The following is a 23360-nucleotide window of genomic DNA, read 5'->3' as shown; positions in this document are numbered from 1 at the left end:
GCTCTGGCTCCTGCCCCGAAGCCCCGCGAACCAGCGCCATGTCGCCTACCGCGCCCCCAGCGCCCCAAGAGCCCTATGGAGATGATTTTACAGGAGTCAATACTCTTTTCAATGTATGAACTCTTATTTTTTTTTTTTAAATAAAGCTTGATTACCTGTAATCATAGCTCCCAAACAGAAAACTGTGTTAGGTTGAACCATATGAAATTGCTTATTTTACTTGCAAAAACAGTGATTTCATATGGCTCAACCTAATGTGTGTGCGTGTGTGTGTGTGTGTGTGTGTGCAGGCGCGCATGCCCATATGGGCCGGGCATAATTCCTGACACTAGAATATTTACGTATCAACTTGCTGGGTCCTCGTAATGCACTGCTGCCCTCTCAGTGCATTCTCAAGAGATATTAGATATTGATGGTGAAATTTTCCATTTGACTTCCCAGACTTTATCTTACATCCTAAGATCTTAATAAAAAGGCGAATATTCACAACTATAGCAGACCAATCAGTGATCAAACTAAAAATCTAATAACTTCTTTTTCCTATCCGTTCCCAAGCATACAAGTATGTGCATTCAACCCGTAAGAGCCACACAATTTCCCACATACTACTCTTGCATATGTGAATTTACTGTGTCTTTTGAAAGACGGCTTTAGAGTCTAACAGATTTTGTCAGCTGCTTGTTTTCCCAGTATTCAGGCCATTTTCCTCAAACTAAATATTCATTCATTGTCACTAAAAACATATCAATAGGAGAAAGACATCTAAAAGTTAAAAATTAAGTGAAATGACATGGATCTGCATGGACTGAATACTTGGGGAAGAAATAAAAACGATTGAGCTCACCCTGCCAAAAGAAGTATCTGTGCCTCTTTCCCCTGTGCGTCTCCTTCCTCTGTGCCCACCTCTGAGTGCCAGTGGGATTATTTGGCAGCACTGGGCTCTAACTAAAGCTTCTAGAAGCTCTCATTCAGCAGTGAAATTGTTGTCTTCCTCTGATCCTCAGATTATGGAGATGAGGGGATGAATGTACATCACTAAGATTCCCTACCGAGATAGCTTTTCACTCTTTTCAGTGAGAAAAAGATCAAAAGGAAACTGGCTAATTAGCATACCAAAGGAGACAAAAACCCCTAGAGCTTTATCGTTGTTGGAATCCAATAATAAACACCCGAGTACAAAAAAGATTATTTGATAATGACACACAGAATTGAAAGCCTTTGAAACAGCAGCTTCTAGAAAAAAAAAATATTTTTGGAAGGGAAAATATCCATAATTATACAGAATAATGCTTATCCATTGGGGAACAGCTCTTGGTTCCTGGAAGAGCTACTTGCAGAACCACTTTGCCTAAGAACGGTGGTGTGGATTGCCTTTATCTGAAAAACTCAAAAAGCCTACAAAAGGCTTCAAATCCCTTCCCAAGTAAACATTCAGTGCTTTCATATTCCCAAAAATTAAACACAGAATTCTTGTCTTAAAAATAAGTGTCCCCTTTTCCCATACCAGGGCCCAGTCAAAGGCTTGAACTCAAAACCAGAGGAATTTACAAAACTTTAAGACTCATTATTCTTCTCAACAGCATTTTCTGGTTTAGAAAGTCTGGAAGTCTCTGTAAATATGCACTTTTTAAAAAATAGAGAGAGAGAGAGAACAAAGCAATTGTTGAATTATAAACAAGTTACTCTGAGACACAAGTATAGGAATCCACCAGGACCACGGAGAGAGACAGCCTTGAAAGAAAACCAGACCCTTACTCTTTGGGTTAATATTAATATTGTAGTGATTTTCTTCAGACATTGAGAGGTTGATAACCAGCAGAATAGATTTTTCGGTAGTCATGGTGGGTTTGACTAAGTTGTGAGCATATCTGCCTCTTCCTCCAAGGCATCTGTAGACCATGTTGGTCAACATTGGGCATGTGGTCAAGCCTGGCTTCCCCATGAGAAGCTGACTCACATCCAAGTCAACTCCAGGACCTTTCTAGGACAGGAGACTGTGGGACTCTGAATTTGGGGAGCAGGTGCTAATAGAGAACTTCTGCATAAAGGAACACAGTTGCCAAGCCCTAGTTCCCATTTAAAATGCCTACTGATCACAGAGAAGGCATTGATATTATTTTGCTTGGCGATCACCCAGGTAATTATAATGAACTTGCCTGCAACCCTGGCTCTAAGCCATTTGAATAAAAAGACCCAGAGTCCTGGGTTATTAATACTTTATCCTGTTTCTAGGCAAAGAATCGTTGTTAATGAGTCAAATGGTAATGACTCTTTATACAAATCTGAGTTTAAATGAATAATGCCTCTCCTGTTTTATACATTTTAAAAAAATAATAAATAGATGAGAAATATACTTTTGACTGGCCATCAAGTATCCTACCTTTCTTTATCTCTGGGACCCCTAGTTCCTCTCAGATTTGACAAGATCACTTAAGGACCTTATTTTGTTAGTTTCATACAGAATTATTTCTTTGTTCTTTTTTATAAATTGCCCGTTGGCAGTGAAACAAGACCCAAATCAGAATTTTACTTAGAAAATGTGTCTGAAGGAATAAAATAAATGCCATTTACCCACCACTCCAAAGTATTAATTAGACTTAGCTGTTTGCCAGCTAAGTGCCAGAGGAGCCTATGGTGATTAGCTGCACTAATTGGAATTTCAAGTGGCGCTGATAACCACACAAAGATAATAGGATTATACCTTCCCTCCCTAAAAAAAAAGTAGCTTTGTCATAACTGTTTAGATGATGGCTTTAAGCTGTTTCACACCTAACTATCCCCAGAGAAAGGGAACATTTTTAGATTCTATTTTTATTCCTACAGAGAGAGGGAAATAAAATTCTTTCAGATAGTAACAAAAGTACAAAGGAATGTCCCTCTCTGTTTCTCCATCTCAACTTGCTCTCCAAGAAGCACAGAAAAGCAAATTTATGTGACCACCAACAGCAATTCAAGCTGAGTCAGAATGTCAGTTAGACCTGTCTGTCTCGGCAGGAATATATTTTTGTTTTGGTTTGCAGAAACTCTGTCAGAAATTGATGAACACCTCCATTCCCAGGATGACCAGAGCTATAACTACAACTCATATTTGGGAAAGCTGAGCAGATGTTCTTATTCATATTTTATACATTAAGAAACTATCATTTGAAGAGGTTGAGTCTTTCCCAGTATTCTCTTCACTTGAGAACATTCCACGTTTATAGAAATGTAGCAATTTCCAGACCTAACAGGTCCCACAGGTGTCAAGGGGCAGAGCAGGACTCCACAGCTTCTATCCTCCATCTGTTCACTGGGAGCCAGGCGCTGGACTATCTCCCTGGGCTGAACTGCCTCTTTGGGGTTCAGATACCTCTATTTAATCCCCACAAGTAGAACCCCAATGTGGTGGGGAGCTACAAACACTATGAGTGGGTCACGTTCACTGTCTTACCTTCCCCTTGGATATTCAGGCCAGCTGATGCAGACGATGGCATAAACAATCATAAAAGAAAATTGCATGAGGAAAAAAAGAGGGTGGGGTTGGAAATCTTCTTTCTCAGGTGTTAAATATTCAAAAGAGATAAATTAACATAGATTTGTTTTAAGTAAATATGAAGAGCAAATGCTGGTCACAAAGTTACTTGCACTTGTAATCAGAGTTCTGGTGGCCATGAGGCAGAAATTTTACCCCTGGGCTGGTCAGGTCCCATCAGCAACTTGAGGGGCCATAAGGTGTTTTCCAAGGCAGAAGCAAGACCTACATTGCAAACCTCTCTAGTTTGAAAAAAAACAATGGATAAATCTAATTGCACAGCCATTGGTTTTACCCACAGTTGAAAGCGTGCCTTCTCCAGCACATGGCCTGGTTCACATGGAGAATCTTAGGAGGTACAGAAGCCATGTGGAATTGCCATAGCAATCTAAGGAAGCCTGAAAGGCCAACTTACCCCTACATATCTCCATCACAGGCCCAGGCATAATTTTAGATACTCTTTAGGTTGAGGCATTACATTTTTAGGATACTCTTTTCTGTTATTATTTTATCCAAGAAAGCAATGATTACTCAATATCATATTACTGAAAATGAGTTTGGGGAACCTGAGTCAAAAGCAAGGCCTTGGCGGAATCAAAGAAGGTAGAGATAAATGTATTCGTGTAAAGAAAGACAGGAAAAATATGGGTAGATCCTGAAGCCTTTTCTGGGGGAAACCTAGCAGACAACAAAGTCTTCCTAGGAAAAATGTAAGATTGGTGGGCTCCAGGGAGAGGAATTCCAAAGGTGGGAAAGAGTTCACCAACAGGTGAAAAGAAGTGAATCAAAGATGAACTTTTCTCACTTTCGAATTTTCACTTGGGTTATCAAATAACCAAATTAGGTTCTCTGGTTCACATGATTTTTAGGGTGACTAAGAATTAGTTCCTCCCTAGAATATAAGCTTCAGGCAAGCAAACAAATTGTTTTATTTATTTCTGTACCTTAATGACAAATACTATGTGCCTGGCTCATAAGAAGTACTCAGTAAATATTTTATGAATTAATGCATGAGTGAGGAAAGAAGGAAGGAAAGAAGGAGGGAGGGAAAAGAGAGAGAGAAAGAGAGAAAGAAGAAAGAGAAAAAGTAGGAAAGAAAAGAGAACTATTGAATGCAATTTTTTCTAAGTCTAAGAAAACTGAATCTTTGGCAGTGAGAAATTTTAATAATGGCAATTATGGCTATTCATGCTATAACTTTTGATTCAGAAAATATAGGAGATCAAATTAAATGTGTACTTATTGTCCTAAGGAAATAACTTGGAAGAGATTTTTGTTTGTATTTCTGTGTTAGTAGAGAATGGAAAGGCAGTAAAGCAATAGCTATTGGAAGCTGGAGAAAAAAGGTCCTGAGGTATGTACTGGCAGAGCAATTAGTAAAATAGCCCCTTAAGATAACTTGAAAATTTGAAATTGGTACCCAGAGTTGAAGTAATGCTACAACAAAAACCTAAACTAGTGAAGTGAGCAGAGACCTGGCAAACCTCAAGAAGACTCTTAGTAATCATTAGAAAAGCAGTATGAATTGCTTTTTGAAGCTGGAGAAAAGAAAACCCAAGTTATGTATGTGCAGATTAATTAGCAAAACTGTCATCTACAGTAACATGGAAAACAGAAAGGATACCTAATTTGTAGATCCAGCTAAGGATGATACAGAACGCTGAAAGTAGCACTTGACGTCTTTTAGTTGCTTAAGATAATTTATGGAAGGAGTAAGATGAGCTAAAATAGTAACTTCGTTTTCAAGCAGAATTTAAAGCAAATGTAAACGAATTGGGGGTTTAAATATAAAACAAATTCTTACCCCCAGTGTAAGTTGGTGAAATATTTTCAAAGTAAGAAATTGCCTCAAAAAAATATCAAATCCAGGGCACTACCAGTAAAATGAGACCTCAAAGTAAAGACTGAATCAAAGATGTTGCTTATGAGAACTCAGAAGGATTTAGGGCACTGCCTCATATACTCCTGGCTAGACAAATGGGCTTCTAATAATCCTCAGGACTCATAGAATCTCTCATCTAGGAGGAAAAAAAAAAAAAAGGTCTTCTAAGTATATTAAGGGCACAGTCCTACAGCACCCTGACTTGCAGGCAAAATTAGAAAGGGGTCAATCTTTATGGATATGACAAAACTACTGCCTAATGAAATGAACCCATAATAAGATTTATAAGAAATCCACAAAGTTTTTAAGAGAATTATACAATATCAACATTGCCAGATTGGACTAAAAGAGACAGAAGTATTTCAAAATGAAACTTGAATTTCAAAATTAAAAGAAAACCTTATCCCCTCAACCTTCTTTGTGCAGAAAGAAAACTGAAAAAGTGACTCAGTTGCAGCCATGGAGAACCACCACCAGATAGCAGAACTAGGCCTTAACCATGAAACTGGCATTATGTACCCAACTAGATTTCAGACTTGCTAAGGACTAGTGACTCATGTTTCTCCCATTTCCCCTCTCTGAATAGGTGCTTTTGTTTTCTGTCCTTGTTCCACGATTATAGATTGTGGGTGGTAGGCAGAAAGGGTAAAGATAACTTATCTATTTACCTTAGAGGTATTCAGCTTGAAAGCCACCACACCTAAGAAGCCTTATCCTCCCTGGACCTGATTTAGACAATGAGATTCTAGACTTCAAGCCTGAGTCTGATGCTCTAATGGAATGAGACTATGGGAGACTCAGAAAGGGTAGAACGTAAAGTTGCCTCCTTGATTGACTCTGCACTTGACCATGGAACAAGCTTTGGTTTTAATTGAACATTAGCAATTGCAATGCCAGAAAAGGCTTAATAAGCAACTATGTATTGGGCTTATCCTTTTGGAATGCTCCATCTTGAAACCCAGCTGCCATACTGTGAGGAAGCCCAAGCTAGAAAGAGAGAGAGGAAAGGCCACAGAGAGATACAGAGATACCTAGATAGCCTCTGCAATTACAGTCATCCACCTAAGTCATTAATGAAGAATGAAAACATCTTGGACATTCCAGCCCAGCAGACATGGAGCACAGATGGGCTTTCCCCACCAAGTCTGGGCCAAATTGCAGAAACATGAGTGAGTACATGATTGCTGCTGTTTTAAACCACTAAGTTTTGAGGCGGTTTATTATATAGCAATAGATAACTAAAACAGCTTGTGTGTGTTTCTTTTTTAAAATTATTTTTTCTTTTTATAAATATTCTGTGTGACTTAATTTTCTCATTACTTGACTTTAATACCTAAAAATGTGTTGGAGGGTTTCAAATTCCAGAAATTTAAAGGTTCTCTTCAATTGGGTTTCAGTTAGTATAATACAGTATAAGAATGATTATATTACATTTTGAATTATATGAGAAAGCAAAAATAAGCACTAACTTTTCAATAGAAGATGAAGAGTCTTAGGACATACTGGTGCTGAGATCACAGGGAAGTTATTCTCCACCATATTATCCTGTTCTATTTTCTTTATAGCATTTATTACGGTATGCAGATATCTCACTTATTTATTTGGTCACCCCTTTGTCATCCTTGTGCCACACTGGAATGTAGCCTCTAGTCTGTCTTTTGTATGTTGGACCACCAGCATTTAGAACATTGCCTGGCACATAGTAAGGGCTCAATAAATGCCCTATGAAACACAGTGCTAATATAAAATATACCTTTTAGGGGGAAAAGTGCCTAAGGTAGAAATTACTAGTGTTCAGCAGCATTTCTAGTCCTCCTCCCCTTCTTGACATGTGGAAGATAACATTTCTTAGTCCCCTTGCATTTGGGTCATTATGGTCATGACACTACTTCTGGCCAACAGACTGGGAGCAGAGTGACATGTGTCACTTTTCAGCTGAAACATTTAAGATCCAGTGCTGGTTTCTCCATGATCTCTTCTCCTGCCACAGGAAACACTGAAGTTTCATGCTGAGTTTCCTGGGGTGCCTTGCTCCCACAATTGAACATGACCACCTTGGAGAATTCTCTGGACCTGCAGAAGATTTTGCCTGAGCAAGAAATAAACTTTGTTGTATTGAGTCACTGAGAGTTAGGAGTTGGTTGATCCTGCAGCACAACCTAACCTATCCTGACTGATATAGTGCTTGGCAATGAGTTTGTATACTCTTGGAACTCTGTAACTATAAAGCTTGCATGGATTTATAGATTCAATGACAATTTATTGAGTATCTATTATGTACAAGGCACTCTGCTAGGTCAAGGAATAAAAATAAATATGAATTAGATACTACTTTCAAGGAGTTTATAGTTTTATAGGAGAGGTAACTTGGGTACGTAAGGAACTGTAATATAAGGTAGAAAATTGTGAGGGTCATAAGTTAGGTACAGGTAAAGTGTTATGGAAATCTACCTGAGATGGACATGATAAAGATTTCTTAGCCTACATCCTTATAAGCATGGCAATTTATGAAAGTGAGAGGAATGACTTCCTGTTCATACGTGCCATAGTACAAAAGATCAAGCTGTGATGCCTGCTGTTTCCCCACATTCTCATTTCTCTGTACACTCCCATTCTAGGCTTGTTAGAGGTTGAATTATGTCCCCCCTCAAATTTATATGTTGAAGTCCTAACCCTCTGGTACCTCGGAATGTGATCTTATTTAAGGATAGGTTCTTTACAGAGGTAATTAAGTTAAAATGAGGTCATTAGAGTGTACCCCAATCTGACTTGACTGGTGTACTTATAAAAGGGGAAATGTGAGGACAGGCATGCACACAAGAAGAATGCCTGGTGAACATCATGGTAGAGGTCGGGGTAATGTGTCGACAAGACAAGGAACACCAAAAATTGTCAGCAAACCCACAGAAGCTAGGAGAAAAGCATGGAACATATCCTTCTACACAACCCTTACCACGAATCAGCCCTCTTGACACTTTGATCTAGACTTCTAACCTCCAGAACCATGAGACAATAAATTTCTGTTGTTTAAGCCACCCAGTTGGAGGTACTTTATTACAGAAGCCTTAGCAAACCAATGCAGCCTTAAACAGACGCGGCAGATAGGGAAAGGAATAAAAGCCTGCAACGATTCAGCCAACTCCGTGTTCCAGCTGCGCATTATCTATTTCTCTTTCCTCTTCTTTCCTGGCAACAAATCAGGTTGATGAGAAAAAGGAGGAAAGTAACCAAAAATTTCTGGCTATCATTGCCTGTGATGGAAAAAAGGAAGAAACCTGGTGGGAACTGAGCTGGTTTTTCAGAATATCTAATCAAGCTACTGGAAAAAGAGTGGGTAGAGGGGTGTGTGTGTGTGTGCATGTGTGTGTGTGTGTGTGGTGTTATTATGTTGGCTTTTTTTTCTTCTTTAGTGAATGTCTTTTAAGCACAGTTTTGATTTTTATCCCAAGCAACCAAGTTTAACAGAACATCTAAATTTTAAAATGCTCTAAAGCCTTTCAATGTTTGTGTTTGAAATTTTCTCAAGCTTATACAGTGGGTAAAGCATTAGGATGGTTTGCTTCATATTATTACAATGGATTTCTAACTCATTAACTCTCCGAGCCTTACACACACCAATACAGAGAGGTCCCTTTGGGTACATTTCCCGCTTTTGATCTCTCATGCTCTTTTCATACATAAGATGTGACATGAAGTAATGACACTAGCTCTTAATATGGTTTGTAAAAGTGCTTCTGAAAGCAATTTCAAATAAGGAGAACCAAAATATTTGGAGTAATGTCAGCATCTCTGGTAGAATAGACCCTACAATCTCCCCTGGTGACCACTTTAAAATGCAAATCTCTTTAGTTACTTAAGTTCTAATTCTTTTTTTTAATCTTGGTAGTTTGCAGTCACAGCTAGGATTCTAAACACGCATTTTGCTTCTCTTAAAGGTAAGCCAGCCATTGCCAACACACTTCTAAAGTGACAAAATGAGTATTGCCTTGCTAGGCCCCTTACAAAATAGATAAATGACACAATCTCTGCCTTCTAGGGAGGATAAAAAATAATAATGAAGAACGGTATTTCCATAAATGCATATATTAACATTGACTTCATTAAAAAATGCTCATCTAAAAAATTAATTTCCCTTGAATTTAAGAAGTTTTATGATAGATCTAACATTAAAGGGAAAAAAGAAAAAAGGTTGTGGGCTAATAATAATAATTAGCAGTATGTTGGCACTTTCTATCTTCAAAGCACTTTGTGAAATATTATCTTGCTAATCTTCCCAACGTTCTTGTCAAGTTTATAAAGCTTTAGCCTGTTCTGATGTTCCCTCCAGTATAATTCTGTATAATATGTGAACATTCATTTGATTTTAGCAAACAAACACTACTGGAGATCTGATAGCCCACACAGTGTCTGATAAACCCAGTCAGCTCACAATTTTAGTGTGAAGAAAAGATGGTACTTCCTGCCTCATTAGTCCAAAGACTCACTGAAAATTGAAAGTTCTGAAACTTATTTACAAAACAGAAACAGGACTCAGGCTTCGAAAACAAACTTAGGGTTACCAAAGGGGAAAGGTGAGGGAAGGGAGGCTAAATTAGGAGGTTGGATTAACATATACACACTATGTACTATATATAAAATAGATATCAACAAGGACCTACTATATAGCAAAGGGAACTCTACTCAGTACTCTGTAATAACCTATGTGGGAAAAGAATCTAAAAAGAATGGATATATGTATAAACTGAACCACTTTGCCGTACACCTGAAATTAACACAACATTGTAAATCAAACTATATCCCAATATAAAATAAAAATCAAATTAAAAAAATTGAAGGGTCTGCCTAGAAAAAGGATGATCACTTTAAGCACCTAACCATATTTTATGAAAATGGGCTTTTTCTGTGTTTTTCTCTCTTTAAATTATGAACTCTTTAAGGAAAAAAACTGTGTGTTTTTCATATCATTTCCAAGGATCATTTTACCTGTGTAGGGTCAGAGTGATGCCTAATAAACATTAGTTGAGCAATACAAATGAAGTCTTTCTTGAGAACCTATTATTAAACTGGGAAGAATAAATAACATGTGGAATCTTTCCTGCTCTCTTGGAATTTAGCACAGAAGAGGAAGCAAGAGTTATGTACAGAAAATAATTAGACACAAAATACAGAATACAACTAAGTGCCGTGATGTTTGGCACAAGAAATAAATGCTAGGGGAGAATTATATATTTTTTTGGCTTTTCAGCCCATTAACCCCACGTCCTTCCTTTGAGTTTATACATGTTTGTCTAACCAACTTTTGACCTGCAATAAATCATTACCATAGTAAAATATTACATTTCTTAGAATGCTTAATACAGAAACTTCACTCATTTGGGAATTATATACATATTAAAAAAGTTTCTTCCTGTACAAAAAACCAAAAACATACAGAAATAAACACACACACACACTCACACACACACTGGACTCTGATGATGACCCACAGTCTAAATTAAAGCCTTAGGGCGTTTTGAAGAAAAAGTAACATAGCTCCAGGCTTTAACTGAAATTTGTATGACTTTTATGAATTTGAAGAAAGTTTTTTTTTTTCGTAAAAAAGAATTTACTTAAATTCTTCTTAAGGTGGAACTTTATTTTTCATTCCTTTTTTTTTTTTTCCACATGAGAATTTTGTTGCAATTGTGGAAATCCATAGCCCCACTACACATGTGAATCCATAGTGTTTTTTCCAGGAAATTCTGAATCTTGTCAGGATATTCTACAGGTACCATAAATTGACATGTCCAAACAGAATTCATTATCTTCCCATCAAACCCAAATTTATTCTTTCTCCCAGCTAGGAAGTCCCCTAAACCTGGGGCCATCCTTCATGCTTCCCTCTCCCGCGTCTCCATCTTATCTGCAATGAAGTCCTATCTATTCTACCTCATCAATACCACTCTAATCCCTCCCTCCCTGTATCCCGGCTCTCTCAGCGGCGTTTCAGGACCAAGGTCAGTGCATCCTTCTAAGCAAACTCATCATACCTTACCCGCCACCCCATCCACTCCAGCCCCCAGACTCTCCCTTCTTCAAGCCAACCTTTTCTTCACCACCTGTACCAGTTACTTTATTGTCTCTGAGCACCAAATATACCCTTCTCTGCCTTACTTGGAGATACTGGAGTTGAACCTAATAAACATTTTTTTTGCGAGGGGGCACAGTGTCAGGTCTTGTCAGTAGAGGGCGCTGGAGGGAGACTGCAAGAGGAAGGGGCTTCTCTTCCTGGTTCCAGCGCTTTTGTTCCTACTGAGCCTTGAGCGTAATTTCTCGCCATTCCACAGTTCCCTTGCCGGTGGTGTCCAGGAGACCCAGCGACGCAAACCCTCCCACGAGTTCCTTCCACACTCCACCAGGTGGCTTCCTGCTCACCAGCCCAGCCTGCAGCGCCTCAGCGAACTCCTCTGCCCTCTACTGGACCACACTAATGAGTCATACCCTTGGCGGCAGGGAGGGGAACCTCTTCCAGTTTTGTCCTTTCCTTGCGTGCTCTCTCTCGGTCCCGTAAGTAATGACTGCTTTCTACATCTTATGCCTGTGTTCTTGAGGGTTCCCTTTAGAGTTCTTAGTGGTAATAACCTTTAACTAGTTAAAAATTTGTATGCAGTATTTAGTTTTCCCTGTTTAAATTACTATTGTGTGTTCATTCTCCTGACTGGTTCACCACTTTTGTTCTAAATATACATCAAAACCTGCTAAAACCCTGCAGCAACTTCCCACCTTATATAACATTAAATCTAAATTATTTTGGGGTCCAAAACAAAAGCCTACTTGGGAACTATAATCATACAGTGTGGCAGTCTCCACAGATCAGATGGATGACCCATGAGGATTAAACTGCTACTTGCCTTGGTTGTTGGTGGACATGGCATTTGACCACAGATACCACAGGTTACTCAGACATACCCTACTTGCCTTTGTTCACTGCAGTCCACCTCCAGCTAGAGCTGTTGGACCACAGCACTCACTGCCCACAAAGCTTCTTGGTACCCAGGGGCAAAACAAACCCAGCTAGATAGAATAGTACTCAGTTTTTCCCATCATCCCAGCTCAGCCCAAAGGCCTTCAATACATTCCCTGAAGGGAGAAAGTCCACTGAAAGAATTCAAAACATGTTTGAGACAAACTTTCTCCTTGCTGAAGTCACAGAAATGGCTGGTTCTACCTGTTTCCCTCTAAAAGGCCTGCAGTCACATGACAATGACTGTAGTCCTAGGCTGCCGTATCTTTCACCCTTCCCACAGCCATCACCAGGAGCCCAATTCATCCCATCCTTAACAGCACTCTTCAGGTTTATCTGTCAGGGCAAAAGATCCAGATTAAAAATGAAACAACCATTTCTCTTGCTTGACAAGGGCAGACCGACTCTGCCAAATTTCCATCCCTATCATTGGGGAACAGGACTTTAGGAAATAAATAATAAATGCTTTCTGACCTAGGGCCACCTAGCTTGGAAGACTTAGGGACTCCTTATCTTAGTGCAACAATTATTCCAGTTAATAGGTTAAGGGATATATATATATATATATATATAAGATTACTGGTAATCCTTTCACACTGTTGTTTGGTACTTATTTGAGATGCGGGGCACACATATTGAAGGATTAGCTCCCCTCTCTCCTTACTCATATCCTTAGAATGATACCACTTCCTGCTATCTTCTCTTGCAGAATAGAAATGAAGAATAGTTACACTAGGGGAGTTATTACAATCAGGCTCTTTCATATCTTTAAGGCAATTACAGGCAAAGACAAGAGTGCCTAATGCACAGCATTTCCAGAATTTGTAATTTCGACATCTCATCTTGCCAAGCCATGATAACATCCAGATGTTGCCCTATTGAAAGGTGTTAAATAGAATAAGCCTCAAGCCAAGAGCACTTCCATGTTTTATTTGGGGGCTTCCAAAATCTAAAGGTACTTTTTTTCTTACAATATCAGAAATTCAGTGGTTTAGGAAATAATGTTCTGGTCTGCATGATGCCTTAGTGTCTGATAATAATAAGAGCAGCAGTAATATTTAACAAACACTTATATAGTGCTGTGTGCTTTTCAAATATTAATTCAGTTAATTCCCCCTGGTTCTCGCCTGAGTCAACCACCTTCACCACAAATTTCTCCAGATTGTTATCTAATTTTGGACAGGGTAAATGCCACTTCTTCCAGGGTTGTTTGCAAGTAATAAGAAGGAAGGAAACTGGACCTCGTTGAAGACTATGCCAGGGGCTGAGATAGGCAGTCCTCATAAATCCAGAAGGAGAAGGTACTGTGCTCATTCACAGAGTTTGCCTAAGACTTTGGGAGAAGGAAATTAAATCCTAAAGTCCACACTCACCGTCACATTCTGGGTGGGAGTTACATAGGAGCCATTGAAGGTGATGGGGTTTATTTTACAGAGTGGACTACACATGCTAGAAAAGGACTGCCTGCTCTACTCACCCTGCAAGTCCTTTCCAAGTTCCTGGAATGTCTCTGTGAGCCCTGCACTCAGTACCCCTACATCTCACAGACGCAGGCCTTGCCGTGGGATGGCACACTGTGCTAAGGGGGCACTTAGCGGGGGCACATAACCCAGCCTTCAGATATCAAGGATGGCTTCCCAAAGTCCAAGGCATGACCTGAACAAATGAAAAGACATTGCATAGCCAGGCCCAGAGATCCTTCATTTTCACTATACTTGCCATTTCTCTTGAGTTGAAGGTCTGGGGCTGGAGGGATAACTTTAAAAGTCCAGTGTCAGATGCATCTCTTTAGATTTGTCCTGTTCTGAATTTTCTTTAATGAGGCTAGCAATCTCACTAGTTTCTTATCCCAAGAAGGTTCTTTATGGCATTCCCCTGCTCCTTTTAGGAGTCAGCATGAACTTTCTGACTGCCCTTAGCAGAGAGATGCAAATAGAACCCACAAATCTCTTACCCCTGTGCAAATGGATGAAGTTAGGGTCAGCTGAGTGCCCTCTGGGTGAGAAAGAGAGATGCTTATCTTAGATTCACTCATAGAGTTGGAACCTGTCTGAACAACAAACTGTCCTAGGGAAATAGCACCTTTCTCTATGGATACAGCACAAGGTCAAAGGGTCTAGGCTAGGGCATCCCATGGACCAAAGTTGAGAGTAGGGTAACATGCCTCTAGGTCACTGTCAAGGAACAAAATACAGGGGTTGTTCAAAGACGTAGTATCCTAAGAATTTTTAAGTCAGTCTAAAAGCAGATATTCTGAAATCTAAGAATATCTAACCCTCTTACAGATGCTTCAGAGCAGAAACACGCTGCCACATTTGTTCATGGATGTGTTAACAGCTGCCACCATCCTCTAAACCACTTCCTTTTTAAGCTACTCGGATCCACTGGGATCCACACTTTATAAGGCCTCACAACAACCCTACACCCTGTGTGTCTGGAATGAAGGCAAAGAGAAAAATCTTCCCTTCCTACCAAAAAAAAAAAAAAAAAACAAAAACAGCATGAAATTGAATGTAAATCAAAGAGTTTTTGAGAGCACATATTATTTGGGAACACAAAGATAAGAGAGACGTGGCCTTTCCTCCCTGGAAGAGCTCCTAGAGCCCAAAGTAAAAGACAGATTGATAACAATAATTGATAAACAATCCAGGCCCTCATTCATTCATTCAACAAACATCCCTTGCTCAGTTTGGAGGTAAAAGCATATGCAAAGTCATACATGAGTACAGCGATGCCATGCTGTACCAAGGATATCCAAAAAGAAGTAGGAAAAAACTGAACAATCTAAGCTAAGGAAGGATTCTAATGTGTGCTTGCCCACCCTGCTTAGAAAGTCCTTATATCAAGGGGAAGGTGAGACTTGGGATGTTTGTAGTTAGCAGGGAAGAGAAGTGGTATTTATTCAGCACTTTCCTTATAAATCCCTGAGAGGTCCATGAAGACTGTAAGCTTTTTTTTTTTTTTTTAGGGAAGGATTTTTTATTTATTTTTATTTTTGGCTGTGTTGGGTCTTCGTTTCGTATGAGGGCTTTCTCTAGTGGCGGCAAGCGGGGGCCACTCTACATTGCAGTGCGCGGGCCTTTCACTATCACGGTCTCTCTTGTTGCGGAGCACAGGCTCCAGACGCGCAGGCTCAGTAGTTGTGGCTCACGGGCCCAGTTGCTCCGTGGCATGTGGGAACTTCCCAGACCAGGGCTCGAACCCGTGTCCCCTGCATTGGCAAGCAGATTCTCAACCACTGCGCCACCAGGGAAGCCCAAGACTGTAAGCTTTTTGGGAGCAAGAATCATGTCCTACTCAACCCAGGATTCCAGTACTTGATATAGAATAGTTAATTAATATGTATATATTTTTTAAGTCTTTGCAGTATGATTGGGTTTTTTAAAATAGATCTTTATTGAAGTATAATTGTTCACAATACTGTGTTAGTTTCTGTTGCACAACAAGTGAATCAGCCATATGCATACACGTTGTCCCCATATCCCCTCCCTCTTGAGCCTCCCTCCCATCCTCCCTATCCCACCCCTCTAGGTCATCGCCAAAGCACCGAGCCGATCTCCCTGTGCTATGCTGCTGCTTCCCACCAGCCAACTATTTTACATTTGGTGGTGTATATATGTCGATGCTACTCTTACTTCACCCCAGCTTCGCCCGACCCCCATGTCATCAAGTCCATTCTCTATGTCTACCTCTTTATTCCTGCCCTGCAACTAGGTTCATCAGTACCATTTGTTTTTTTTTTTTTTTGTTTCCATATATATGCATTAGCATACGGTATTTGTTTTTCTCCTTCTGACTTACTTCACTCTGTATGACAGACTCTAGGTCCATCCACCTCACTACAAATAACTCAATTTCATTTCTTTTTATGGCTGAGTAATATTCCATTGTATATATGTGCCATATCTTCTTTATCCATTCGTCTGTCGATGGGCACTTAGGTTGCTTCCATGACCTGGCTATTGTAAACAGTGCTGCAATGAACATTGGGGTGCCTGTGTCTTTTTGAATTATGGTTTTCTCAGTGTATATGCCCAGTAGTAGGATTGCTGGGTCATATGGTAGTTCTATTTTTAGTTTTTTAAGGAACCTCCATACTGTTTTCCATAGTGGTTGTATCAATTTACATTCCCAGCAACAGTGTAAGAGGGTTCCCTTTGCACCACACCCTTTCCAGCATTTATTGTTTCTAGCTCTTGTGATAATGGCCATTCTGACCGGCATGAGGTGATATCTCATTGTAGTTTTGATTTGCATTTCTGTAATAATTAGTGATGTTGAGCATCTTTTCATGTGCTTCTTGGCCATCTGTATGTCTTCCTTGGTGAAATGCCTATTTAGGTCTTCCGCCCATTTTTTTAAACTGGATGTTTGGTTTTTTGATATTGAACTCCATGAGTGTTTGTATATTTTGGAGATTAATCCCTCTTGTCTGTTGTTTCATTTGTAAACATTTTCTCCCATTCTGAGGGTTGTCTTTTTGTCTTGTTTATGGTTTCTTGCTGTGCAAAAGCTTTTAAGCTTAATTAAGTCCCATTGTTTATTTTTGTTTTTATTTCTTTTACTCTAGGAAATGGGTCAAAAAGATCTGCTGTGGTTATGTCAAACAGTGTTTTTCCTATGTTTTCCTCTAATAAAGTTTTATAGTGTCTGGTCTTACATTTAAGTCTTAATCCATTGGAGTTTATTTTTGTGTATGGTGTTAGGGTAGTGTTCTAATTTCATTTCTTTTACATGTAGCTGTCCAGTTTTCCGAGCACACTTATTGAGAGGCTTTCTTTTCTCCAATGTATGTTCTTGCCTCCTTTGTTCATAAATTAGTTGCCCATATGAGCATGGGTTTATCACTGGGTATTTATCCTGTACCATGGATCTATATTCTGTTTTGTGCCAGTACCATACTGTCTTGATTACTGTAGGTTTGTGGTATAGTTTGAAGTCAGGGGCCTGATTTCTCCAACTCCGTTTCTCTTTCTCAAGATTGCTTTGGCTATTGGAGTCTTTTGTGTTTCCATACGAATTGTAAGATTTTTTGTTCTAATTCTGTGAAGAATGCCATGGTAGTTTGATCAGGGATTGCATTGAATCTGTAGATTGCTTTGGGTAGTATAGTCATTTTCATAATATTGATCCTTCCAAGCCAAGAACATGGTATATTTCTCATCTGTTTATGTCATCTTTGATTTCTTTCATCAGTGTTTATAGTGTATATTTTCTGAGTACGAGTCTTTCACCTCCTTAGGCAGGTTTATTCTAGGTATTTTATTCTTTTTGTTTAATGGTTAAATCGGAGTGTTTCCTTAATTTCTCTTTCTGATTTTTCATTATTGGTGTATAGGAATGCCAGAGATTTCTGTGTATTCATTTTGTATCCTGCAACCTTACCAAAGTCATTGATTAGTTCTAGTAGTTTTCTGGTGGCATCTTTAGGATTTTCTTTTTTTTTTTTTTTAATCCAGAGAATGTAACCCTTTAATAACAACTATTTATTTATTCATCCACTGTGCTCCAGACACCGTTTTAGATGTTGGAGATTGCTGTGAATAAAACAGGTAAGCTCCTTTTAGTCTTGAGTCACACAAATAAAGGAACATATTCTCAAAGCAAGGTTAAGTAATTTATGTCCTTCAGTCAGCTTTTTGTAGACCTCCAATGTTGTCTTCACTCTGTAGTTTTTCTCAGTCTGTGATTCTCTTTTATCTCTTTCCTTTTTTTCCTCCATCACAGTGTCACGTGGTGGATCAGAGACTTTGTGGATAGATAGATAGACCTTGATGGAACTTTGACTTAGCCACATCTCAGCTGTTTAACTAAAATCAAGATATGTTAACCTTCAGAGCCCCAGTTTCCTCATTAAAAGAAATAGAAACAATAAAACCTATATCACAGGATTGTTGCTGAAGAGTAAATAAATAATGCAGGTAACTTATAAATAGTAACATAATCATTTTGCTTTTATCTCTACCAGATTTTTGGTGCATTTTGAGGCAGAGCCTCTTTATTCTTGAGGAATACTCTTCTGTGCACAGGTATTTATGAATTATAATATTACTGTTCACAGCCTGAGCCAAGTGGGAGATTCATAAAACAACAACAACTCATTGACTTTACAGTAATGTGGGTCTTTCCCATACAGACAAAACTCTGGTTTTTGGCACATATAGGAAGACAACTCAACACTGATATTGAAGCTGCAAAAATATTTCAGTGCTAAATTTTTCACTTAAACACAAAGTTAGTAACATCAATTGGGACTATATCCCAAGGGAATTTTAAGATGGGAATTTCTTACTTTCCATTTAGAAGTAGTAGTGCACATAAGCACATTTAAAAGCTGTGACAAAGAGAAAAACAGTAGTCATTCTATTATCACGAATTAGAGACATTTATTCGTATTGAGATACAAACATATGATAACATAATTATTGATACCATTTAAGTGTTTCTTATGTGTCTGATCTTTTAAAAATAGAATTTGTATTCCTCATTATTACAAAGTAAGATATATTATATTCATTTACAGGTAGAATAAAGACTCAGCAAGATGAGGCTGCCCATTAGAGAAGCCCAAGAGTCAATGTCTCAGTAGATGTTTCAATTTAGGTAGCATGCTAATGGCAACTAGATCTTGCTTCCATATCTTTTTTTTTAATTTAATTTTATATATTTTTTATACAGCAGGTTCTTACTAGTTATCTATTTTATACATATCAGTGTATACATGTCAATCCCAATCTCCCAGTTCATCCCACCACCACCCCCCCCGCCAATTTCCCCCTTGGTGTCCATACGTTTGTTCTCTATATCTGTGTCTCTATTTCTGCCCTACAAACTGGTTCATCTGTACCATTTTTCTAGGTTCCACATATACGCGTTAATACACGATATTTGTTTTTCTCTTTCTGACTTACTTCACTCTGTATGACAGCCTCTAGGTCCATCCACGTCTCTACAAATGACCCAATTTTGTTCCCTTTTAATGGCTGAGTAATATTCCATTGTATATATGTACCACATCTTCTTTATCTATTGGTCAATCAATGGGCATTTAGGTTGCTTCAATGACCTGACTATTGCAAATAGTGCTGCAATGAACATTGGGGTGCATGTGTCTTTTTGAATTATAGTTTTCTCTGGGTATATGCCCAGTAGTGGGATTGCTGGGTCGTATGGTAGTTCTATTTTTAGTTTTCTAAGGAACCTCCATACTGTTCTCCATAGTGGCTGTGTCAATTTACATTCCCACCAACAGTGGAAGAGGGTTCCCTTTTCTCCACACCCTCTCCAGCATTTGTTGTTTGTAGATTTCTGATGATGCCCTTGCTAACTGGTGTGAGGTGATACCTCATTGTAGTTTTGATTTGCATTTCTCTAATAATTAGTGATGTTTCAGCAGCTTTTCTTGGCCATCTGTATGTCTTCTTTGGAGAAATGTCTATTTAGGTCTTCGACCCATTTTTTGGTTGGGTTGTTTGTTTTTTTAATATTGAGCTGCATGAGCTGTTTATATATTTTGGAGATTAATCCTTTGTCTGTTGATTAATTTGCAAATATTTTCTCCCATTCTGAGGGTTGTCTTTTTGTCTTGTTTGTAGCTTCCTTTGCTTTGCAAAAGCTTTTAAGTTTCATTTGGTCCCATATTTTTGTTTTTATTTCCATTACTCTAGGAGGTGGATCAAAAGATCTTGCTTGATTTATGTCAAAGAGTGTTCTTCCTATGTTTTCCTCTAAGAGTTTATAGTGTCTGGTTTTACATTTAGGTCTTTAATCCATTTTGAGTTTATTTTTGTGTATGGTTGTTAAGGAGCATTCTAATCCATTCTTTTACATGTAGCTGTCCAGTTTTCCCAGCACCACATATTGAAGAGACTGTCTTTTCTCCATTGCATATCCTGCCTCCTTTGTCATAGAGTAGTTGACCATAGGTGTGTGGGTTTATCTCTGGGCTTTCTATCCTGTTCCATTGACCTATATTTCTGTTTTTGTGCCAGTACCATATTGTCTTGATTACTGTAGCTTTGTAGTGTAGTCTGAAGTCAGGGAGTCTGATTCCTGCAGCTCCGTTTTCTTCCCTCAAGACTGTTTTGGCTGTTTGGGGTCTTTTGTGTCTCCATCCAAATTTTAAGATTTTTTGTTCTAGTTCTTTAAAAAATGCCATTGGTAATTTGATAGGGATTGCATTGAATCTGTATATTGCTTTGGGTAGTATAGTCATTTTCACAATATTGATTCTTCCAATCCAAGAACATGGTATATCTCTCCATCTGTTTGTGTCATCTTTGATTTCTTTCATCAGTGTCTTATAGATTCTGAGTTACAGTTATTTTACCTCCTTAGGTAGGTTTTTTTTTTTTTTTATAATTATTATCCAGTATTATTCTTTATTTATTTATTTATTTTTGGCTGTGCTGGGTCTTCGGTTCGTGCGAGGGCTTTCTCTAGTTGCGGCAAGTGGGGGCCACTCTTCATCGCGGTGCAGGGACCGCTCTTCATTGCGGTGCGTGGGCCTTTCACCATCGCGGCCCCTCCCGTTGCGGGGCACAGGCTCCAGACGCGCAGGCTCAGTAGCTGTGGCTCACGGGCCCAGCCGCTCCGCGGCATGTGGGACCTTCCCAGACCAGGGCTCGAACCCGTGTCCCCCGCATTAGCAGGCAGACTCTCAACCACTGCGCCACCAGGGAAGCCCCTTAGGTAGGTTTGTTCCTAGGTATTTTGTTCTTTTTGTTGCAATGGTTGCAACAAAAAGAATGGGGTTGTTTCCTTAATTTCTCTTTCTGATCTTTCATTGTTAGTGTATAGCAAAGCAAGAGATTTCTGTGCATTAATGTTGTATCCTGCAACTTTACCAAATTCATTGATTAGCTCTAGTAGGTTTCTGGTGGCATCTTTAGGATTTTCTATGTATAGTGTCATGTCAGTGGCAAGCAGTGACAGTTTGACTTCTTCTTTTCCAATTTGTATTCCTTTTATTTCTTTTTCTTCTGTGTTGTGGCTAGGACTTCCAAAATTATGTTGAATAAGAGTGGTGAGAGTGTATATCCTTGTCTTGTTCCTGATCTTAGTGGAAATACTTTCAGGTTTTCACCGTTGAGTTTGATGCTTGCTGTGGGTTTGTCATATATGGTCTTTATTATATTGAGGTATGTTCCCTCTATGCCCATTTTCTGGATAGTTTTTATCATAAATGGGTATTGAATTTTGTCAGAAGCTTTTTCTGCATCTATTGAGATGATCTTCTCGTTTTTATTCCTTAATTTGTTAATGTGGTGTATCACATTGATTGATTTGCATATATTGAAGAATCCTTGCATCCCTGGGATAAATTCCCCTTGATCATGGTGTATGATCCTTTTAATCTGCTGTTGGATTATGTTTGCTAGTATTTTGTTCAGGATTTTTGCATCTATGTTCATCAGTGATATTGGTCTATAATTTTCTTTTCTTGTGATATCCATTTCTGGTTTTGGTATCAGGGTGATGGTGGCTTCATAGAATGATTTGGGAGTGTTTCTCCCCCTGCAATTTTTTGGAAGACTTTGAGAAGGATCAGTGAAGGATCACCTGTGAACAATTTCATTACTTGTGATAGGTCTGTTTATATTTTCTATTTCTTCCTGGTTCAGTCTTGGAAAATTGTACCTTTCCAAGAATTTGTCCATTTCTTCATGGTTGTCCATTTTATTGACATATAGTTGTTTGTAGTAGTCTCTTATAATCCTTTGTATTTCTGCAGTGTCAGTTGTGATTTCTCCTTTTTCATTGTAATTTTACTGATTTGCATCCTCTCCCTTTTTTTCTTGATGAGTCTGGCTAAGGATTTATCAATTTTGTTTATCTTCTCAAAGAACCAGCTTTTAGTTTTATTTATCTTTGCTATTGTTCTCTTTGTTTCTATTTCAATTATTTCTGCTCTGCTCTTTATGATTTCTTTCCTTCTACTGACTTTGGGTTTTCTTTGTTCTTCTTTCTCTAGGTGTTTTAAGTGTAGGGTTAGATTGTTTATTTGAGATTTTTCTTGTTTCTTGAGGTGAGAATGAATTACTATAAACTTCCCTCTTAGAACTGCTTTTGCTGCATCCCATAGGTTTTGGGTCATCGTGTTTTCATTGTCATTTGTTTCTATGTATATTTTTGTTTCTTCTTTGATTTCTTCAGTGATCTCTTGGTTATTTAGTAGTGCACTGTTTAGCCTTCATATATTTGTGTTTTATACGTTTTTTTCCTGTAATTGATTTCCAGTCTCATAGCATTGTGGTCAGAAAAGATGCTTGATACAATTTCAATTTTCTTAAATTTTCCGAGGCTTCATTTGTGACCCAAGATATGACCTATCCTGGAGAAGGTTCCATGTGCACTTGAGAAGAAAGTGTATTCTTCCACTTTGGGGGGGGAATGCTTTATAAATATCAATTAGGTCTATCTGGTCTATTGTGTTATTTAAAGCTTGTGTTTCCTTATTTATTTTCTGTTTGGATCATCTGTCCATTGGTATAAGTGGGGTGTTAAAGTCCCCTACTATTATTGTGTTACTGTCAATTTCTCCTTTCATGGTTGTTTGCATTTGCCTTATGTATTGAGGTGCTCCTACGTTGGGTGCATAAACATTTATAATTGTTATATCTTCTTCTTGGATTGATCCTTTGATCATTATGTAGTGTCCCTCCTTTTCTCTTTTAACAGTCTTTATTTTAAAGTCTATTTTGTTGGATATGAGAATTGCTACTCCAGCTTACTTTTGATTTCCATTTGCATGGAATATCTTTTTCCATCCCTTCACTTTCAGTCTGTATGTGTCCCTAGGTCTGAAGTCAGTCTCTTGTAGACAGCATATATTTGGGTCTTGTTTTGTATCCATTCAGCCAGTCTATGTCTTTTGGTTGGGACATTTACTCCATTTGCATTCAAGGTTATTATCAATATGTATGTTCCTATTACCATTCTCTTAATTGTTTTGGATTTGTTTT

Source organism: Balaenoptera musculus, chromosome 18, assembly GCF_009873245.2.
Source record: "Balaenoptera musculus isolate JJ_BM4_2016_0621 chromosome 18, mBalMus1.pri.v3, whole genome shotgun sequence".
NCBI classification, from domain to species: Eukaryota; Metazoa; Chordata; class Mammalia; order Artiodactyla; family Balaenopteridae; genus Balaenoptera; species Balaenoptera musculus.
The sequence above is the reverse complement of the archived record's forward strand: the minus strand, read 5'-3'. Positions refer to the sequence as shown.